This window comes from Prionailurus viverrinus, chromosome C1 (genome assembly GCF_022837055.1).
Source record: "Prionailurus viverrinus isolate Anna chromosome C1, UM_Priviv_1.0, whole genome shotgun sequence".
Lineage (NCBI taxonomy): Eukaryota > Metazoa > Chordata > Mammalia > Carnivora > Felidae > Prionailurus > Prionailurus viverrinus.
The window spans coordinates 92,952,902-92,975,500 of record NC_062568.1 but is presented as its reverse complement, the minus strand read 5'-3'; the positions used below and the strand labels follow the sequence as shown (position 1 = coordinate 92,975,500).

Here is a 22,599-nt window from a genome sequence, read left to right as displayed (position 1 = left end):
TAGTGCCCCTTGTAAACAAATATTTTTTAATTCCCCATTTGCTGCATGCCAGTGATTTTCACAGCTACTATAACTTACTATACAGTAAAGAATTAACATTGCAGGCCTGACTGCTATTTCTTAAAAGGCTTGCTTATAACATAGGCCCTGGGCTGGAATCTGAATTACAGAAGGTTCCTACTGTGCTTACTGATCACGGTAGCTTACTGTGCCAAAATTGTTTATACAAATAATGTGTCTCATGCAGAATACCTGCTTTCCTTCTGGGAGTCTACAATTTGGGTGTGTGCTAGGCAGAGGGTGCCTACCTGACCAGCCCTATTAAAAACCCTGGGAACTGATGCTGTATGAGCTTTTCTGGTCAACAGTATTTCATATGTGCTGTCACAACCCACTGGGGAAGCAGGTGCATCCTGTGTGACTCAAACAGGAGAGTTCCCTTGAAAGCTTGCGCAGGTCTCCCCAGACTTCACTCTATGCCCCTCTGCCGACGGCTGAGTTTGCTTTGTATCCTGTCACTACAATAAACCTTAGCTGTGAGCACAACTAAATACTGAGTCCTGTGAGCCCTCTTAGCAGATCGTTAAACTTAGGGGTGGTATTGGGGACCCCTGAAACACACAGACATACCAACTTTAAAAAAATACATATAATATATAAACTTATAGGAAAGGAAATATATGTGTAATTTGTAATAGAACAATACGCTTGTCAATATGCAAATGCTCAGGCATTACTCTCCTACAGGGTGTAATGAAGTGGTCAGATGCCTGCACCGTGGAATGACCACAGCTGTGACACCATAAACACAGACTCTTACAGGTTTCTTGTGCTGGAGACTCAAATATAATGAAGACCACTACAAACAATGGCGTGCTTTCCTCAAATGGGGAGCAATTCTTAGTGAAACTATAAACAAAACAAAGCTCAATTCTTCCCTTAAAAAATTCTGACCAAATTCAGCTTACATTAAAACCATCCCAAAAATACCTTGAGTTTCTGCGTAAAACAGTGTGAGATGCTCTGCTCAGATAATCATGAGTCCACAGTATGATCAGGTGGGATGGATGAGGCAGCAAGGTGCACGGGGCTAGGTGTGGCATCTTTGCCTCCAGTCTCTGAAACGCTTCCTAAATACACGCCAACCAACGATATGCGCCAAACAGCTCCTTCACAAGGTGCACCGCTGCTCTGTTCAGAACTACTGGTCTTGGAGAACACATTAATGACTCTGTGGGGCCCAGAAGTGGGGCTTATGGGGAATCTGATATCAGGCGGACGGAGATGCTAAGAGTTAATAATAACATCAAGGAATAAAATAAAGAGAGTGGGTTTCCCTAGAAGCTGAGAGCAGACTTCAGTTCAAATTAGTCTAACAAACCCTTTGTAGGCACGTACAATGCGGTGGGAAAGGACAAGGCAAAAGCAGAGGCCAGGAGAGAGAAAGTGCTTATTATATTTAGGGGCAAAGAGTCACTCCAAATATCCCCAGAGGTGATGATACAGAAGGGGCTGCTTTTCATACTGGAGCGGAAGACCACAAAGAGAGGGTGGCAAATATGAAGTGTGTCTGTCATTCAGCTGGGGACAGAGTGTGGGGGTATGGTCATAAAAATAGTTACAAATGCAACAACCAAAACCGTCACCAGCTAGACCCCAGACCTGACTTTTAATGTCCACCCGCTTGTACTCACTCATTAACCTTTATCTTACATTCTTCCCTAAGCTCTTCTTTCTGGTTTTCCTCTTAACTCAGGCAAATGAGACCCTAAACCACCCCTCGGGTGATGGTGACCGTCCTGACAAGGCATCCCACTGGCCGAGGCCACCCAGACTGCTTGAGCTAACCCCGTGACCCAGGCCTGCGTAGACAGACTGTGGAGTGAGTCCTGGAATGACTGGCAGTTAGTTTTACCTCTTTTAATACTACAATCTCCACCCAAGGAGGCACCTCAGCCTCATTTGCATAACATACAACGTATGTATAGGCATGTTTCCGTAAGGCACACGTGTGACCTTATGGCCGCCCCTAATCCAGTGACAAGACTTCCTGTTCTAAATATTCATCCTAATCCATTCACCCTCTCTGGGGAGTCAAAGCTTTGGAAGCGATTCCTCACATGATTTCCTTTCTTTGTGCAAAAACTCACTTGGAGCAAAGTCACACTGGTTGGGTTACAAAATGAATGCACAGCTACTGTGTGTCAGGCCAGGTCCTTATGTGTTATTTCAATCCTCACAACTTCCGTGGGAGGTGGCTATGTTTATTAGTTCCATTTTACAGATGGAGAAAACAGAGGTGGGGAAAGGTAAAACAACTTGCTCGAAGGAAAAACCTGGACGATCTGGCTCCAGAGTGCGTGCCCTTAGTTCTACGCCATGAAGAATGTATGGGAAGCTGTTATAATCACACACAAAATTTCACCGGATTTTCTCAGTCTGTTGATTCATGATCTTAAAGTCTGTTTACTGATTCTTGTTTTTGAATAAAGGCCTCTAAAAATAGATGGTTTAAATGTATTTCAGTTGAGTTTCTGAGATGTGATGCAGCTGCCGCATAGCTTTTACAAAGCCCAAGGTTGACCCTGTACCTGTTTTAGTTCACAGCGGGGCCACTACTATATAATTAAGACATTGGTTAAGACATTGGCTTTGAGGTCAGACTCAAGTTCACATCCAAGCTGAAGCATCTACCAGCTGTGTGATCTTATTTGTTATCTGCAAGAAAGGAATATGTTTCTTCATAATATTTTATGGTAATGAACGGATACCCTCCAGGGAAAGCACCTGATGGCGCACTGAGGAGGGCTCAGTGAACAGTCGTTCTTATCATGACTCCCCTCACAGTGCACAGTCATGTACTTGGTTCAGTCCCAGAAGGCAACTGCCTCTCAGGCCACCCCTCTGGCAGCCTGGTGAGTGTGCTGGCTCAGCACAGAACAAGATGGAGAAGTAGGTGTTTCCTGTCGGCATTCTCCTGTCCAAAGTTCCCTGGGAGTCTTAATGCCCAACACACACAGCACCCTTCTACAGCCCTGCTCTGAGGCCTGTGCAGGCCCAGTCTGGGCTGTGCTCCATATGACAGGTCTGTCTTCATGATGGCATAGTGCCATGTCAGCTGTCAGCTAAGAGACTTCGTGTCTTATGAAGAAACTGGGGATGGAAGGCTGAAGTGACCATAAAAAAGCACTTACAAATATTTATTTGTATTTACTAAAATGATAGCAAGTCATCTCGCCAAACTATGAAAGTATTAGCTATGCTTTACTTATGTCAGAGTAATAATGGGTACAATGCAATTAGTTTCCAGTTAACGTACACAGTATGACCTTTGTAGGGAAATAAAGTTTGGATTCTAGTCTTGCTAACTGAATGCCTTTGGGCAAGTTTGAAGTTCATTTCATTATCTACAAGGTAAGGGCAAGAATGCCTACCTTATAAAGTATGGGGCAAAAATAAATGAGAGAATTTATAAAAAGCATCATACTTACCCCACAGGAAATTCTCAGTAAGTGGGAGCTGTTACTATTATCTACAACAGGGACTTGCGAACCTATGGGCTAAATCCCTGTTTTTGTAAATATATTTTTAAAGGAACACAGCCACGTTCATTCATTTATATATTATCTATGGATGCTTTGGTCTACAATGGCAGAGTGAGTAGTTCAGACAGATACCTTACAGCCTTCAAAAACTCAGATTGTTACTATCTGAGCCTTTACAGAAAAAAAAATGTTTTCTGATTCCGGATCTAGAGTAGGAGTTTTTCAAGCCGTAGCATGCATCAGAATCACCTGTAGGGCTGGATGAAACCCACACTGCTAGGAGTTCCCAGCCTTCTGGTTTAGATCTGTGGTGACCTGAGAATTTGCATTTCTGACTTGCTGCCAGATGATGCTAATGTTGCTGGGACAGGAACCTCACAGGGAGAACAAACCATCTAGAGAAACTTTACCCACCTCTCCTTTCTGCAATTTCAATAGTATACATACATATCATAGGGTTGTTCTGTTGCTGTTGATACAGACATAAGAGGTATTTATATTCTCTATCTGGCGTTCCAGACAGATTTTCAGATTACATGACTAGTGAGGACGACTTTTCATCCCTTGGTCCCTACTACAGTCCAAAGACGTGACAGATAAGACTCAAGGTCTGTTCCTTTCTTCTAACTGAAGCAGAAGCAGAAGCAGAAGCAGAAGCAGAAGCAGAAGCAGAAGCAGAAGCAGAAGCAAGGTTTGAGTTTACTTCCTTTCAGCTTCCTTTAACCCTCCACCAAGGCTTTACTGAAGTATCCATTCTCATGTTACCCTTTTGAGCTCCTTTCCAAGTTTCAAAAATTATATTCGGTGACATGCACAGAAATAAAAAAAATACCAGAAAGTTCTTGTAAGTGGGACTCCAGTTTTTATTGTTGTCATTGCTGTTCAATGTTCTGTTTGGTTGCTTTTTGAAGGAAGTGGGGAGATGATTGGCTCATTGGTACTTCTGATTATTACGCTAAGTGCTAAGGTCAGATAATCCCTTGCTGTTTTCCCCCTTGCTGAGTTACCAGGAACTCAGGAGAGTAAACAGTATTTTAATCCAAGGAACAAAGGACCAAGGTGCAATGTGGGCTCTGGTGGTTGACAACAAAAAAAGATATTTTGGGGACATGAGTCATCCCCAAATCACACCACAGAGATAATAGCACAGTTGACCTTACTCTACCCATCTACTGAGTACTTGAATATCCTTAATATTGCTTCCAGCAGAAGTGAAAATAGTACAAAGCAACTCTCCTCTCATTGGGGCAGATAAAGGTACATATTTATCATCTGCTCAGTGACATCCGGAAGCTGGTCAGTGTTTAGAAGAACAAAATAGAGTAATTATCAAAAGAATATCAAGTGGATCAATGGCATTCAGTGGCCTTTTAATTTAAAACAATTGTATATGAATATATATTTATTATAAATATAAAAATGTTTATCATAAGAAATACATATCCTTATAATAAAACTTCAAATAACATAGAAGCATATAGAGTAAAAGTGAAAGTATTTTTAACAATTTCCCCCTCTTCTCCACCCCCGATCAGTTCTTTTTCCCAGAAGTAACCGTGGTTTATATATGGTGTGCATCCTTCCAGAATTTACAAACACATGCTGCATTAATTATGCTTTTTTGTTTGTTTGTTTGATGTAGTTTTGATGCTTTCACATGGCGGAGGCTTGCCGACCCTAGAGAGATGATTTCTCCTAGGGTTGGCCATTTCCTAACTGTAATATATACTCATGGAAGGGTTGTCTTTCATATGCAAACTAACCAATCCAAAGCCCCTACTCCTCAACTATCTCCTTTATTGGACTCTTCTACTCTATTACACTGTCACACTGTACCCCTGCCCTAATTACCTCAGGGTTAAACTTCAGACACCTAAGGGCATCCCTTCACCCCAGAGCCTGCTGAAATTATTCAAACTAGTCAGTCCTAAATCTGTTTACTCTGCCTCACCGGTTCCTTCCAGCATAAACCACAGTAAAGGTCCTTGCTCACGTTTTCCCTGAACTCCTTCGTCATGATCAACCCTGGTGCTTCCCTGGGCAGCCCCTGCATAGCAATGGCATATATCATTCTCTTGGAACTGAAACAAAGGATCTTTTCAATGGTGATGGTCTCCTCATGTGCTGGCCTCAGCATACCTGACTAATAATAAAACTTGTATCTTAAAACACATACTAACACACACACACACACACACACACACACACACACACACACATATATGAGCTGATGACAGTACTATGAATATTGTTCTCCAAATTTTCATTTTCTTTTCTTTATGAAACAGAATATTTTGAAATTATTTTTGTGTTCAGTAGATGTAGGTAAATCTTACTCATTTTTCTCACTTCACAGGGTTGTAGCACATGGAAGAACCAACCATCCTACTTTGGTTGTTTCCAAGTCATTGTTCTGAACAAGGTTGCAATAAACACCACAATAAATCTATACATGAATGTGTGCAAGAATTTCTGCAGCAGAGAAACCAAGATTAAGCATTTCTGAGACTGAGTACATATATACTTACATTTTTTTTAAAGTTTATTTATTTTGAGAAAGAAAGAGAGAGAGTGTGTGGAAAGGGCAGAGAGAGAGGGAGAGAGAGAGAATCACAAGCAGGTTCCACACTGTCAGCACACAGCCAGATGCAAGATTTAAACTCACAAACTGTGAGGTCATGACCTGAGCTGAAATCAAGAATCAGACACTTAACTGTCTGAGTCACCCAGGCTCCCATACATTTTTGCAATAAGGAACCAAATAGCCTTACACACACACACACACACACACACACACACACACACACACACACACGTACCAATTCATACTCAACTATATTTGCTTTTCACGTGCCAAATACTGGATGTCAGTTTTTAAAATTTTTGTCAGTTTCTAGTTCTTATCAAAGTACATAAAATAGCCTAACAGGATCTGATTTAATTTTCATCAATCTGGGGAATTAAAATAGTTATTCTTAAGTCTTCTCATCCATGGACACTGCATTCTTCCATAATATATATTTCTTACTATCCAATACAATTTTATAGTTTGCCTCACCTATGATTCATAGAGCTCTTAAACGGGCTTATTTCTTATTTGTGTTTATTGTGTTAATATTAATGCATTTCCTGTGATAATTTTCTAATTAGTCGATATGTAGAAATGGTGTAGAAGTTTTTCTACTTTTATATTATACATTAAAGAATTTTCTCTCTGTAAAGTTTTTCTAGGAATACCTTGGATTTCATGGATAATGTTTTCAGAAATAATAACAACTTGGGGTGCCTGGGTGGCTCAGTCAGTTAAATGTCCCATTTTGGCTCAGGTCAGGACCTCACAGTTCATGGTTCGAGCCCTGCCTCAGGCTCTGCACTGACCACTCAGAGCCTGGAGCCTGCTTCAGATTCTGTGTCTCCCTCTCTCTCTGCCCCTCTCCCACTCCCACTCTGTCTCTCTCTCTCTCTCTCTCTCAAAAATAAATGAACATTAAAAAAAATTGAAAAAAGAACGACTATGTGTCTTTCTTTCATACATATGCCACATATATCTTCAGTTTTCTTATTGACCAGTAAAAATTAAATAGCAGTACATAAAAATTTATTTATATTTTTTATGATTTGAATTTAAATATTTCAACTTTCAATATTAAAAATGATACTTGCTCTTGGATTCTAATAGACAATTATTATCAAGTATCTTTTAGCTTTTTTTTTTCTCTTTAACTAATGAAATATAATTTCTGGCAACCATTGAGATGATCATATGAATTTTTTTATTTTTATTATTTTTAAAAATTTTTAATGTTTATTTATTTTTGAGAGAGAGAGAAAGAGAGACAGAATGTGAGCAGGGGAGGAGCAGAGAGAGAGGGAGGCACAGAATCTAAAACAGGCTCCATGGGGCGCCTGGGTGGCGCAGTCGGTTAAGCGTCCGACTTCAGCCAGGTCACGATCTTGCGGTCTGTGAGTTCGAGCCCCGCGTCAGGCTCTGGGCTGATGGCTCGGAGCCTGGAGCCTCTTTCTGATTCTGTGTCTCCCTCTCTCTCTGCCCCTCCCCCCTTCATGCTCTGTCTCTCTCTGTCCCAAAAATAAATAAACGTTGAAAAAAAAAATTAAAACAGGCTCCAGGCTCTGAGATGTCAGCAAAGAGCCCAATGCGAGGCTTAAACATATGGACTATGAGATCATGACCTGAGCCGAAGTTGGACGCTTAACCAACTGAGCCACACAGGCGCCCATCTTTATTTTTTTAATTAGAGGATTACATTAATGAAATTACTAAAGGTACAGTTTCTTTGTGCTACTGGAATTAGCTTTGCTTGGTTATAATTTGTTGTAACTTTTAATACATCACTGGATTTTTCAAACAACGTGTTGGTCTTTATAAAGACTGCATTGCAGGGGGAAATGAGGAAAGTTCCTTCATGCATCAAAATCATAAGACTTTCTTTAATACTGAGTATGGCCAAAATACCCTTTCCTCCCATTTCTTACCTTTTCCCAAAATTGCTTAGTGATCTACAGAAGAGGGTTGGTCTTTTACTTACAAGTGTTTAGATTTGAAAAGAAAAAAATGGTACATTTGAGAAGAGGTCAAATATGTATTTGAAAAACAAGGGACCCACGGAATTTGATATGAACAACAGGGAAAATGACATACAAGATTTTAAATACTTCAATTGAATGTGATTGATAGAGAAAAACATCAAACTGTCTTGTTTGGTGTTGCTCCTAGTTCATTTCATAACTTTTGGAACATGTGACATAAAGTTCTATTGATTAAGGGGGAAGAAGGCTGGTTAACTCTTCATTCCCCTCCCCCATGGATGTAGAAATGCACATATTTTATCTATGTATCCATGAAGCTATAAATATGCCTTTCTAAGAATGTAACTGCCATTATTGTAAGAGCCACTTGAGGAAAGTGAGCATGGGGAGAAGTAGAGAAAGAACCTTGCTGGTAATAACAGCAATCTAGAACTGAAAGCCAGATAAAGACTGTTATACGTCCTGCGTCTTAACACAGTTCAAATTTCGCTGTGGACTTCAGTCCACCAAACATAGATGAGAGAAGGCTGCATTCCTTTTACCTCCCAGACCGCAGAGCTGAGAACACTGGGGGAGTTCTCGAAGTGGTCCTTGTGGTTGGCAGCAAAATCATGCCCACCTTGTTTTGTGCCAGTTTTGTTGTTCGCAGGAACAGCTTCATAGGGAACCACTGACTTGGAATAAAAGGCAAGTCTCCGTAGGATGTTATGTATCAACATTTAAGATTATTGTGGGTTTTTTTTTTCCGTATGTGTTTCATGAGTAGAGGCTTAGACTCCGTGTTCATGTGGGCTCTTGTTGCCCAATGTCACTATCTGAGTTAGCCTACCCTTCTAGAATGGGAGAGAAAACTTCCCAGCTGAAATGGTTTAAGTAATGATAAAAACCATCTGTGTCAAAAAGATCAGGTAGTACACTCTTGTGAAGGTGTTGCTGCTTTGTTGAGGGAAGGATCTTTGCTGTTCCAGCTTCTTTCTGGGTCATTGGGCGGCGAAGGTTTCCTACCTTCTCTTGAGATGATTTTCTTCTTTTATCTTCTATAGAACATTATGCATTCAATTTTACTGGTATAAAGCTCTCCTTATCTGTAGTTCACACCATTTTCTAATTCCTAATGTCACTTATTTGCATTTTTACTCTTTTTTTCCTACAACAGGTTTGTTCAAATTTCTCTTTGTTGGGGATGTCTGTTGATTTTTTTTCACTTCCCTGCCTTTCCTGGATTGATTAATTTTTCTTTGTTCCAATTTTCACTGAAATAGTTATTATACTTATCATAGCCCTATTCTCATTGTTTTCCTTTTAATCTTTAACTGCCAGTTAATTTCATGTCAATTAATTTTATTTTATCCACATAAAATACATAAAAGTTTAAAATTCCAATATTACTAAATGGTTTATAATTAAAACAAAAAATTAAAAGTCTCTTATCCCACCCTTCTTTACCTCTTGGGCCTATAATCTACTACTGGTTTCCCTGGTATTTGGCTTCAGCTTTTGGAATAATCATCATAGTTATGGCTTATAAAGTGCTTACTGCGTATCAGATACCATTCTAAAAATATACACACAGAAAAGGAAAACATCAAAAAAATGAAAAGCCAACCTACTGAAAGGGAGATCATATTTGCAAACCATATATCTGATAAGGGGTCAATATCCAAAATACATACAGAACCCATATATCAACAGCAAAGAAATAATCTGATTAAAAAACTGGCAGAGAATCCGAATAGACACTTTTTCCAAAGAAGATGTATAGCTGGCCAACAGGTACATGAAAAGTGCTCAACATCACTAATCATCGGGGAAAAGCAAAAGAAAACCATAAAGAAAAATCACCTCACGCCTGCTAGCATGGCTAGTATCAAAAAGACAAGAAATAACAGGTGCTGGTGAGAATATAAAGAAAAGGGAATGAATGCTTGTGCTCCGTTGGAGGAAGAGTAAATAAATGCAGCCACTATGGAAAACAGTATGGAGGTTCCTCAAAAAAAAATTTTTTTTTTTAAATTGAACTACCATGTGATCCAGGAGTTCCACTTTAGAGTATATATGTTCAAAGGAAACGAAATCATTGTCTTTAATAGACCTCGATACTTCCACATTCACTCCGACATTATTCACAAGAGCCAAGACCTAGAAACAATGTTCAAAAGTGTCCATTGATGGATGAATGGATAAAGAAAATACACACACACACACAGACACACACACACAATGGAGAATTATTCAACCATAAAAGAGAAGGAAATCCTGCCATTTGCAACAACTTGATAGACCTTGAGGACATTATCCTAAATGAAATTAAACAGAGAAAGACAAATACTGAATGATATCACTCATATGTGGAAGCTAAAAAACAAAACAAACAAAAAACCAAAAAAAAAACCAAACAAACAAACACCCAAAACGTCCAAAAAGCAAAAAGCCACAAACTCATAGAAACAAAAAATAGATTGGCAATTGCCAAAAGTGAGGGGTGGATGGTGGGAGAAATGGGTAGAGATCAAAAAGTACAAACTTCCAGTTATAAGAAATAATTTTTTTAAAAGTAATAAAAATATACATATGTCACTTAATTCTCATTATCTTTTATTACTGGTGGGAAAATCACAGTTCAGAATCATTAAGGAACTCTCTTAAGGTCACACAGCAAGGAAGTTGCAGAACTAGGATTCAAATTAAGGCAGTATCTGTTAAAAAGAGGTACTGCCTCTCAAAAATGCTTTGCTAACATGTGTTACAGTTATTTCTTGATTTATCAACTTTAGACATCATCTACTGACTTTGCATTATAGTAAATAAAGACTAACATCTCCTGTTACACACCCTCTCCTCCTGCCCCTTCTTATCCTTCCAACACAGTAATCTGCAATTGCTATTTATTTTTTAAATATATTTATTATTTTGAGAGACACAGTGGGAGGGACTGAGAGAGAGGGAGAGAGAGAATTCCAAGCAGGCTCCATGCTGTCAGCACAGAGACTGATGTGGGGCTTGAACCCACAAACTGCAAGATCATGACCTGAGCTCAAATCAAGAGTCAGATGCTCAACCGACTGAGCCACCCAGGTGCCCCTGCAATTGCTATTTAAATCCATAACAATTATATTATCAGGGCCATTGATTGCACAGTTAACCAAACTGCACTATTTGTAATAGGTTATTTCATAATACTATTTCAAAATAGTGACACTTTTAAGAAACAACCCCTTATTTTCTTAGAAGTAGCTTTAACAAAATCCTGTTTTGTTCTGAAAACCTGTATTTTTTGTTATAAATCTCCAAATGACCTCAATATTTTCCATATGCTCAGATATAAAGTTTCCTTTTTCTTAAAGTTCCTGATTTTTTTGTTTTTGTTTTTGTTTTTTTTTTTTTCCCTAGAGCCCCTTCCCAGAGCCCTGGGGTGAACTGGTTTCAGAGCCTGCTGCACAACATTTTATTTGTGGGTCTACCCTTCACCATCATTTTCAGTCTTCTCTTTGTTGATTTGCTGTGTCAAATCCTCCATTAGGAGAATATCACGTTTTCCCGCTTACTACTCTATGGTAGCTCTAAGAAACAGGACACCTGCTAGTTTTAGTCTGAGTCCCCATAAGCTGGAAAGTATCTTTAGTCTACCCTCACGCTTGATTAATGTTTGGTTGGTTATAGCAGGTTGAACACATCATTTCACTGTCAGCCCAACAGTGATGCTACTGAGAAATCTGATGCCATTCTGTTTGTAGTTCCTATTTTGTGACCTATAATTGCCCTCTTAACCCCTTGATGACTCCTGCCTTTAAGGAGCTTCTTTTTTCCCCAAGTGTTCTAAAATTTCATGATACATTTCACGTTGGTGTTTCTTCAATCCCTGCGTTAGGTACTCATTGGACTTTTCAGTTTTAATGCTTGTGCTTTTTCCTGCTTGGAAATTACCTTATTCATTTCATAATTGCCTTCTATTTTCTGTCGTCTCTTTCTGGTATTCCTATTCCTTACTCCTGCATTGTTCCTTTAATTTCCTTATTTTGGGGATTCTAATATTTCATCTCTTTTCTCAACTTTCTGGAAGATTACCTATATTTAACACTACAACCCTTCCATTGAATCTTTTATTTTGGTTACCACAGTTTAATAGCGAAGAATTCTTAAATTTCTCTCATCTCTTTTCAGGGTAGTAATTTCTTTACCGATGGATTTAGTATTTTCTCTCATATTTCTGTTACGTCTGGGTCTCTCTTTCCCATTTGTTTTGGTGTCTTTTATTTTTGAATTTATCCTGAAATGGCTGCTCATTCTTGATTGCCCATAAACATAGGAGAAAGTATTTCTAACAGCTGATTAGAAGCCTCTGCTCATGGGCGGGGCTTGTCTGTGGCTGGGCTCAATGAGGATGATGAACTGACCTTCCCACCGGGGAGAGCCCCAAATGTCAGGAATTGGAAGCTGTTCATCATTTCTGAAATGAATCCTCCAAGCCCTTTCCCGGGCTGGAAGCAGGGTGTTATATATCTGCATGTTGATGTTCTGGCAGCTGGACAGAAGAAGGGCAGGTATGGATGGGACTCTATAGTGCAGCATGCAGACTTTCACTTAACTCCTTTGCAGCCCTAGTATCCTTAGCACGGAATGCTCCCTGCTCAATTTCTTCACAGGATCAACCCTTTACTGCTCTGTGCATGGGTGTGAGTGGTGATGAGTGAAGTGAATCTGGAGGTCTAGCCACAGACACAACCCTCCTCTCTCTAGCGCCTGAGGGTCTACCAAAGTTACCCTGAAAGAGTTCTGCAGGGAGAGTTACTTGCCCAGTGCCAATACTTAGGCTGCAACTTCTTCCACTTCATTAATTCTGCTCCTATTACTTGACTAACTTTACTTTTCTAAAGGCTTATAGAGGTCTTTGATATACTTTTGTTTCCCCTTCTGTACTGTTTTAGTGTCATGGGCTAATTTCTTATTTCTACAGCAAAAGAGTCCTGGGAGTAGAAATCCTGGCTGAAAAAGATGTATTTTTAATTTTAAATATTTTTATTTTTATTAGAGAGAGAGAGAACACAAATAGGGGAGAGGGGCTGAGGGAGAGAGTGAGAGAATCTTATGCAGGCTACACTATCAATGTGGAGCCCAACGCAGGGCTCGATCTCACAACCCTGGGATCATGACCTGAGCCAAAATCAAGAGTCGGATGCTTAACCCAATAAGCCACCCAGGTGCCCCTAATTTTAGTACATACTGATGGCTGGCTTTCCAAAACTGTAACACATCATAAACACGAGAGTAACCTCTCCATGATATTCATTACAGTAAATTAGTATTATTTCTCTCCTAATTATTGCTATAATTGGATTAAAATATATCTAATTGCTGCCTAAATGTTAATTACCATGAATTCTAGTGAATTTCAGTATCTTTTGAAACGTTTGTTGACCATTTGGGTTTGCACTTCTATAAACTACTCTCTCATATATTTGCTCCATTATCTAGTGTATTGCATGTTCCGTTTGTCAATTTGTAAGTGCTTTTTGTATACTACAGATATTTGTCTTCTGTGTCACAAATATTTTTTCCTCTGAATCCATCTGTCTACTAACTGTGTTAATGGTATTTTTTTAAGTACACAAAGTTTTTATTATTTATAGAATCAAATATATTCACTTTTATAGCTTCGGGGTCTTCATTTGATTACACATGTGGGATCCTGTATTAGTTTGTAATATCTATCATTTCTGTTACATTGACATCTGTACTCTACCTAGAGTTTGTTTGTTTATAGGGAATATGATAACCAAGTAGAACTGTTTTCTCTATACCTATTTTTTTACAGATAGTTGGCTGGTAGTATAACCACCATCTTTCAAATAATCCACTCATTTTCTGCAGAATTAAAATTCTGACTTTATTACATGTTATATTTTCAAATATATTGAGATCTATTTCTGAATCTTGTATTCCATTCCCCTGGTCTGTTTGTCTATCCCTATGCCAAGACCATATTGATTATTTTTAATGTTTATTTATTTAGTTTGAGAGAGAGTTAGTGGGGGAGGGGCAGAGAGCAGGGCAGACTGAATCCTAAGCAGGTTCTGCACTGCCAGCACACAGCCCAACCTGGGGCTCAAACTCACGAACCAGGAGATCATGACCTGAGCCAAAATCAAAGCCAGATTCTTTTTTTTTTTTCAACGTTTATTTATTTTTGGGACAGAGAGAGACAGAGCATGAACGGGGGAGGGGCAGAGAGAGAGGGAGACACAGAATCGGAAACAGGCTCCAGGCTCTGAGCCATCAGCCCAGAGCCTGACGCGGGGCTCGAACTCACGGACCGCAAGATCGTGACCTGGCTGAAGTCGGACGCTTAACCGACTGCGCCACCCAGGTGCCCCAAGAGCCAGATTCTTAATTGACTGAGCTGAGCCACTCAGGCACCCCAAGACCATGTTGATTTTAAATAGAGTACATTTACTGTATGTTCTTATCTAAGGACACAGGTCCTCCTGACATTTCTTCTTTTTCACACTTTTCTTAATTTTTTTCTTCCTAAGCATCTATTCTTCCAAAACCATGTTAAAATAATTTAATCTAATTCTAATATTTTGGTGTGTGACTTCTATCATGGGGTCCACTACCTTTATTTATTTTTTTTTTTTCCTCAGTGTATTTCTTTTAAAATGTCTTCCAAAATGCCTTACAGTTTGAGCCCTGACTACAAGAGGAGTTGACTTTCTGTTTCCATTCCTAGGTGTTTATTACAACAATAGGCAGGAGCTACTAATTTTTGTTTTATTTTGCCTTCAAATGAACAAGGTTACCATTTTTACTACTTTAAAAGAAATTAGAGATGATTTCCAAGTATGTATTTTAAAATGAGTAAAAGAAATAGTTGTTAAGTTCTCCTTTTCCAAAATTTATATCTGCCATTTCATTTTTGTGTCTTACTGCATTTACTGGAAACTCCAATACAATGTAGGACAATAATGGTGATATCAAGCACTATTGTTTATTTTCAGATTTTAATTGAAATTATTTCTGTGGGGTTTTGTTTGCCAAAGAATTGCTACATATATTCTATTATATGTAATTTGTTTCCATCTTCTCCATCTTTCTTAGAAATTTTAGTGGGAATGGGTACTGAGCTTTTCAAGTATACTTCCAGTATCTTTCATCTTGGTCCTATGGCTTTTCTATTTTAATTTGTTCAAGTTGTTATACTGCGTTATGTTGACATACTTCCTGATATCGAAGCACCCGGGCATTTCTGGAACTACCTCATTTGGTTATAGTGTATTGTTAAAGATATTTCTTGATTCTACAGTTTTCGTATCTACAGTTTTCATATATGTACTATCTTTCCCTGGTTTTGTGTTATAGTTATGATGGTTTCATCTTTCATATAATCTGAAATGATTCAGATACTATTGGTATTACATGCTTGTTTAAAGGTCAGGCAAGGCTCAGCTATAAGCCTATCCATTCCGGGAACTTTGTGAATGGTTAGTCTTTAATCACCTTTCCAGGGTCTTCTGCTGTACACTTCATTTTTTGTTTTTTTGGTCTATATTTTTTTAGGCAATAGTGACTTCAAATGTGTTGCTATAGACTGGATGTGTATTTATTATAAACTTTTATATTTTTTTCTCTCGTATCTTCTGTGACTCTGTGTTTTCTCATTCTAATATAGTTCAGTTCTCCTCTTTTCTTTCCTTATTTCTTTTTGGTTAAATGAGAAGATTAACATTTTATTGGTAATTTAAAAATATCTTTTGGAAATATACATATTAACACACATATAAATTTTCTATTTATTAATTTCAGCTTTTACTATTAGGTAATTTCCACTTTGTATTTTCCTTCGGTTTATCTTGTCCTTTTCATAATTTCTTAAAATGAAGGGTACCTGGGTGGCTCAGTCAGTTAAGTGTCTGACTTGGGCTCAGGTCCTGATCTCATGGTTCATGAGTTTATGCCCTGCTTTGGGCTCTCTGCTGACAGCTCAGAGCCTTCAGCCTGCTTCAGATTCTGTCTCTTCCTCTCTCTCTCTGCCCCTCCCCTGCATGCACTCTTTCTTTCTTTCTTTCTTTCTTTCTTTCTTTCTTTCTTTCTCTCTCAAAAATGAATAAGCCTTTTAAAAAGTCTTATAATTTCTTAAAATGTGGATTAAGTCACTTCATTATTTTTCTCTCCTTTCTAATACTAACAACATTTAAAGATATTCAATTTCCATTTTGCTATGTCCCATACACAGCTTCTGCTTTTGTTACCTGCCCATAGATTCTGGGCTGAAGTCTGTATCTTTTCATGGCTTCCTAGATAGTCTGTAATACCAGATTTGCCATCGTCTTTGATCCAAGGATTGTCTAGGAGTATAGTTTATAATTTCCAATTAACAATACATTTGATAACTTTTTACAATTTATTGTCAGCTTATTATCAGAGAAACAGCCTATAAAATCCACACACTTTTTATTTCATTAAGGTTTTCTCTGTAGCAAGGCATAATTGATCTTTCCAAGTGTTCTGAAGGCATATGAAAATAATGGATATGCCTTATTGAAATGATACAGGGTTTTGTATATAGCTATTATGTCAAGATTATTGATTATATTATCTGTATCTTTATAGCCTACCTACCTATTATTTGTCTATCAAAGTTGCCCATTTCTAAAAGAATCCATGTCTTTGTGTTCTGAAGTCTTCCCATAATAGTAGGTAGTATATTTTTTTACTACATTCTCTTGGCATTTAGGCTGGCTGCTTTGTAAAGTAGCTGCTGTGGTATTTGGTGCATACAATTTTATGACTAAATTTTTATTCATGGCTTATAATTTTTTTATTATCTAATGTCTCTCTTTGTCTGTTTCAGGCTTTTAATCTTAAATTTCACTCTATCTGTTATAATTCCTCCATAACTGTTTTATGTTTGCATTATTTGGGGATCTTTACTTATTCATTCATTCATTTCCCCTTCACTGCTTTTTTTTTATTTTGTTTTTTTGTTTTTTTTACATCAATCGCTTACCATTGGGTGTTATTCTCTAACACAATCTGAAGATCTCAGCTGGGGTCTATCTTACTTTAGATATCTTACATTATATTGTTCCCTTTTCTCTTACCAATTCAATATTTTAATTTGCTATGTGTTTCAATGTTTTCCCCTTGCTAACTTAAAAGTTCTAGTGTTCTTCTGCCCTGAATAATACACATATTTCCCACATATTTGAAAAAAAAGCCACGAGACCAACTTTTTCCCCTACAGAGACACATTTCTATCTTTCCACTTCCCTGACATCCTCATTTAAGGCCTGGAGAATACTTACTTCTGCTTCCCCCTACTCCTTCTCAACTTTGTTCTTCCCTTCCCTCACTACTCCCCACTGTAAGGTTTCACTAAGGACAGCTTAGCATTTTAAGATATAGACAAACAGAATCTTCCTTGCAATTATGAGTCATTTGTTTTGAGCCATACGAAATACACATATTAGACATTCTCAGAAGTCCATCGCTATAAACGTATGTGTATGCTTGCCTATGTGTCTATAGCATGTCTCTATATACATAAATTATTGTATTATTCTCAAATTTATAACATTTTCCTGCCATTGATGTTATTTTAATTTACTTTTATTCTAAGTAATGCTTTTCAACTATATAAGTAATATATGAATACATTTTCACTGTAAAGAATTCAAACAATACAAGAAAGAGTCATGTGGCCATCCCTCATCCTATTCCCTTCCCTAACGCAGCCACTGTTAGAATATAGCATGTAATTTTCCAGACTATTTCCCATATATATATATATACACACACACACACACAGACATATATACATACATACACACACGTGTATTTAATATAAATGGTATCACGTGATCTGTACAGGTTTGCAACTTTACTTATATTTTAGAGATCTTTCTTGGTGAGTAAATATAGTTGAACATAATTTGTCACATAATACTGTATAGCATGTGTGTAGCATAGTTTTTTGATGGACATTTAGGTTGTTTCTACTAATTTGCTATTGAAAACAATGTACAACCTTTTACATGTCACCCTTTAACATGAATGAGGGCTTCTGTAAACACTGGATCTATGGAATTGCTAAGTCAAAGAGTAGTGTTTTACTATTAAATTGCTACCCAAGAATTGCTGTACTTAACCAGCATTGCATGGAGTTTAGATTTTCAATGACAGTGCATGATGATCCTCTCTAGCATTTTTTTTATGCCTTTCTACGTGCATTACAAAATGGCTATCATATCCATTCAGTGAAATGACACTGTGTTCAATGTAGTAAATGATAGTATTTTTCCAAATACCTTTTATATGTCTGTGTGTTGAAACACTACTATATGTGTACTATAGGACTAGAGTATCCATTTCCTGAAATAACACTATTTTGCACGTAGCAAACTCTTGGACAGCACTTAATATGATTAAATTTTTTTTACGCTAGTATGTTGGGGGAGAAAAGGTATGTTGTGTTTCAGTTTCTACTTAGTAGCAAGGTCAGCATCTTCTCATGTTACCTTAGCTATGTGTGTTTCCTCTCCTGTCAACTGCCTATTTTCATTTTTTGTCTTCTTTCTGCATCTTTTTCTAACGTAAAATTCTAACTCTAATTCACAAGTTATCTATTTATAGAGTTTAATCCTTTATTATAATATATGTTAAATTATTTCTCCCAGTCTGCTACTTATGTTTACCTATGTTTATGGAATACTTGGTCAACACAAATTTTTAAATTGTGAAGTAATCAAATGTAAAAATTCTTTCCTTTAATATGTCTTGGTTTTATACCTTGTTTGAGAAAGCATCTAATACACTAAGATTAAAAAAAATATTCTTCTGCAGGCATCTAGGTGGCTCAGTCAGTTGAACATCTGACTTTTGATTTTGGCTCAGGTCATGAACCCAGGGTTGTGGGATCAAGCCTCACATTTGACTCCATACTGAGTATGGAGCCTGCTTAAGATTCTCTCTCTCCCTCTTCCTCTGCCTCTCCCCTGCTTGTACTCTCTCTCTCTTAAAAAAAAAAATTCTGTATTTCCTTCAGTATTTATATGGTTTTGTATATTTATGATATTAATGCATGTAAAATTTTATATTTCTTTATGATAACATGGGCTGTAATTATTATTTTTTTTCAAACGGATTGCCAAATGTCCTCCAACCATTTACGCATAGTTCATTATTACTCACTGCCACCTTTATCATAAAATAAATTCCTACTTAAAAATAGGCTTGTTCTTGGACTTCTCTTACATCAATCAATTTATCTCTTCTTGGTTCAAACCCACACCATTCTAATTATTACAGTATTTTTGTGTATTCTGAAATATCAAAGGATAATTTTTCCACACCACATTTTGTGTAGTGCTTTATTTTGAAAGCTGTCTTGGTTACTGGAGAACATTTTTACCCTCCCAGGTGTATTTTATAATCAGCTTGGAAAATCCCATAAAGAATTCTGTTGGATTTTGATTGAAAATGCATTCAATTTCAGATTGGCTCTAGAAGAAATAACATTTTTATAACATTGACTTTTCTCATTTCATGGATATACAATACTATTTCCATTTATTCATTTCTTCCCTCCTTTTCTCATTAAAAAGTTTTGTCATTCACTTAGATCTTACATGTATCTTATTAGGTTTATTTCTAGGTAGTTCAGATTTTTTATTTATATTATGAATGGAATCTTTTCCCAATTACATTTTCCAATGGGTTGTTACTGAGATAGAAGAAACTTCTTGGCTTTAGTGTGTTTTAATGTCAGGCTACCTTGGTGAACTCAATAACCACCAAATTTTCAAAAATTTCTTAAAATTTTGTTTCTACTAATGAAAACTGTATTTTCCAGTACTAAGCATTTAATGTGATATAATAAATTTAGAGTTAAATTTCAGAATTGGCTTTCAAGTCTATGTGTACAGACTATAACCCCCCCTTATATTATTTCATGCTGACTCAGCATTCAATGAGTCCATACCCCCATTCCATTCCTCTCCCACCCCAACCCCCCAAGATTAAGAGAAAGAAGGATTTCTGTTTCTTGCCAAATCCCTCATTTTACCTAGTGAGACCTAAATAATTTAAATGACTTGTCCAAGGTCATACAACGTAGCACTGGCAGAACTAGATTAGCTTCTGGGAGGTTATTGCCATTTCTAATGTAATAAGAATAACAGTCACTTTTATAAATTGTATATGCTTCTAATATACAGCTTTGTCCGTTTTAGTATTCCATGATATTTGTGTAGGATTTTATGAATATGTAAGAAATAGGCACATTTCCATGTCATGAAAATACTGCTGGCTTTCAATTATATTTCTAATTTTAATAATTTCATTAACTTTTATTTTAATTTTAATAATTTAACTTATTAATACTTTTCATAAGTAGGAAATGGGTCATATTTATATTGTAACACTATGTAAGTATTTCCAAAGTGGTTGAAGACAATTATCAAAATGCTTGAGAATGAAAGCCAATGAAAAGTTATTAAACCCCCAAAATGCCTTGAGCATTAAGAGTCAATGTGGTATAAAAAATTGGGCCAAAAATATAATTAATTAGCTATTATCAGCAGTTTAATACACTATACTATGTACTTCACATACACTATCTCACTTAACTCCAAGACACATACAACAACTAAGAGACAAATATTATTGTTCTTACTTTTTTTCCCTTTCACAGAGGAGATACTAGAACTTTAGAGGCAAAATTGCTTGTCCAAGTTCAAGACATTTGTCAGTAGCAAAGACTGAAGTGCAACTCAGGTGTATTTAACTCCAAAGACCTTTTCCTAACTTATTTGTTTATTAAACTATTTTGCTTAGAATCCAGCTAAGGATATATATATCCACCCATTTGGCAACACTGCATAAGTACACCAAGTCCTGGGGACATTTTAAACTATTAACTGAGACACAAATGCATCTGTAACCAAAAAGCTTGTCATGTAACTTGCTGAACATTTTCCATGAGTGCCTCTGATGTAGTATTCATGACATATCTCATCACAAATTAAAAAAAAAAAAAGTCATTGTAGAAGAACTGATATATGCAACTACATGGATGAATATCAAACACATGCTAAATAAAATAAGCCAGACACAAAAGAGTATATATTATATGATTTCATTTATATTAAACTCTTGAAAAGGCAAAATGAATCCAGAGTCACAGAAAGCGTATCAGTGGTTGCCTGGGGCTGTGTACTATGGCGAATTGACTGGGAAAGTGAACAAGTGAATCTCTTGGGGGTAGATGATACCTAATGCAAATATTCCCTAGGAACAGGTCACAACCATTGGTTGAATTAATAATATACCATGTGGATCTTAAGGTTTTTTTTTTTTCAATCTGGTCAGAGAATAGCAAAATTCAGCTACTAAAATAAACAGTCTGGAAGCTTAGTGAACAATCAATTGTGATAATCCGTCTAGCTGAACAAAGGGCACACATGAACATCTCCAATGTTCTATTTTGATATGGGATTCATGCAGTGAGTTGTTGTTTCTTCCTTCTTGCAATGGACAAGAGATTGTAATGAGAAGATAATTTTGCATCAGAAGCAGCAGCTTACAGATTATCTCTTTCAGTTTTTCTCATTCTTACGGCAAATTCTGCTACAGCATTCATAGTAATGGAATTTTGCACTCATATTATTATAAGATTTTTACATTAATTCAAGGATCTCAATGCTTGCCTTGAACAATGTCAAATATAATGGCAAAATATGAGCAAGACTTATTGGAAAACATCTGTATGCATCTCATAACAAAAAATGCACAATACACTCTATTTTGAAATTCTGATTTTCTTCACATTAAAATTGCCTTCAAATATACCTATTATGCAATATGATTCCTATGACATGATCCTTTATTCATTATCCCCTCCCATTTAATATTTTGCTATTTAAGAGAGAAAAACAATCCTAAAAAGGAAAAAAAAATGAAGACAATTATCTCTCTTAAGAGAACTTGTACTTTGAATTTACAAAGGTGAATATTCAGGGATCTAGCACTCTTGGCAAAGTTTTGAAAACAGGTATGAAGGAAAAGAAGGATATGAAATAGAAAGTATCCAATACAAGGTGAATGAATAAAGGTAAAAGGACAGTTATAGTGCACATCATCAGCATAGATTAAATCTTAATTTAGGATTAATTTCTTAATTAAGGAAATTAATAGATAGGCTTCACAAGGTCCCTGGACATGTTGAGGTTATAAGCAAATTTTTCACTTCATGTAGGAAAAAAGCCTACTGCCTTCTAAGACTCTCCAATGATTCTGGCCATATGCCGCCCACATTCCCCTAGATTAGATACGTAGCTAATTCAGGGTATATCCCACTTATCCAACACTAGCGTATCTCATACACATATTGTTGCTTAAACATTCACTCTGAGCCACAGAGCTAAAAACCCATAAGGATCTCCTTAGAGCTAAATATTCCCAGAGAATCCCCAGAAGTATAAATTCCCAGGAAAATCCAAAAACAACCAAA

General features: G+C 37.0%; 1 protein-coding gene and 1 long non-coding RNA gene across 5 annotated transcripts in view; one reads left to right on the top strand and one right to left on the bottom strand.

Annotated features, from left to right (window-relative positions):
* Positions 1-22,599, bottom strand: part of NCKAP5 (NCK associated protein 5) — a 969,870-nt gene that overhangs the window by 155,120 nt on the left and 792,151 nt on the right. The gene's annotated exons all lie outside the window — the stretch shown is intronic.
* The window catches only part of LOC125172362 (uncharacterized), a 77,122-nt gene continuing 67,036 nt past the window's right edge, over positions 12,514-22,599 (top strand). Inside the window, exon 1 of the long non-coding RNA XR_007154708.1 lies at positions 12,514-12,634. This is a non-coding gene — a long non-coding RNA (uncharacterized LOC125172362). The remainder of the gene's footprint in view (positions 12,635-22,599) is intronic.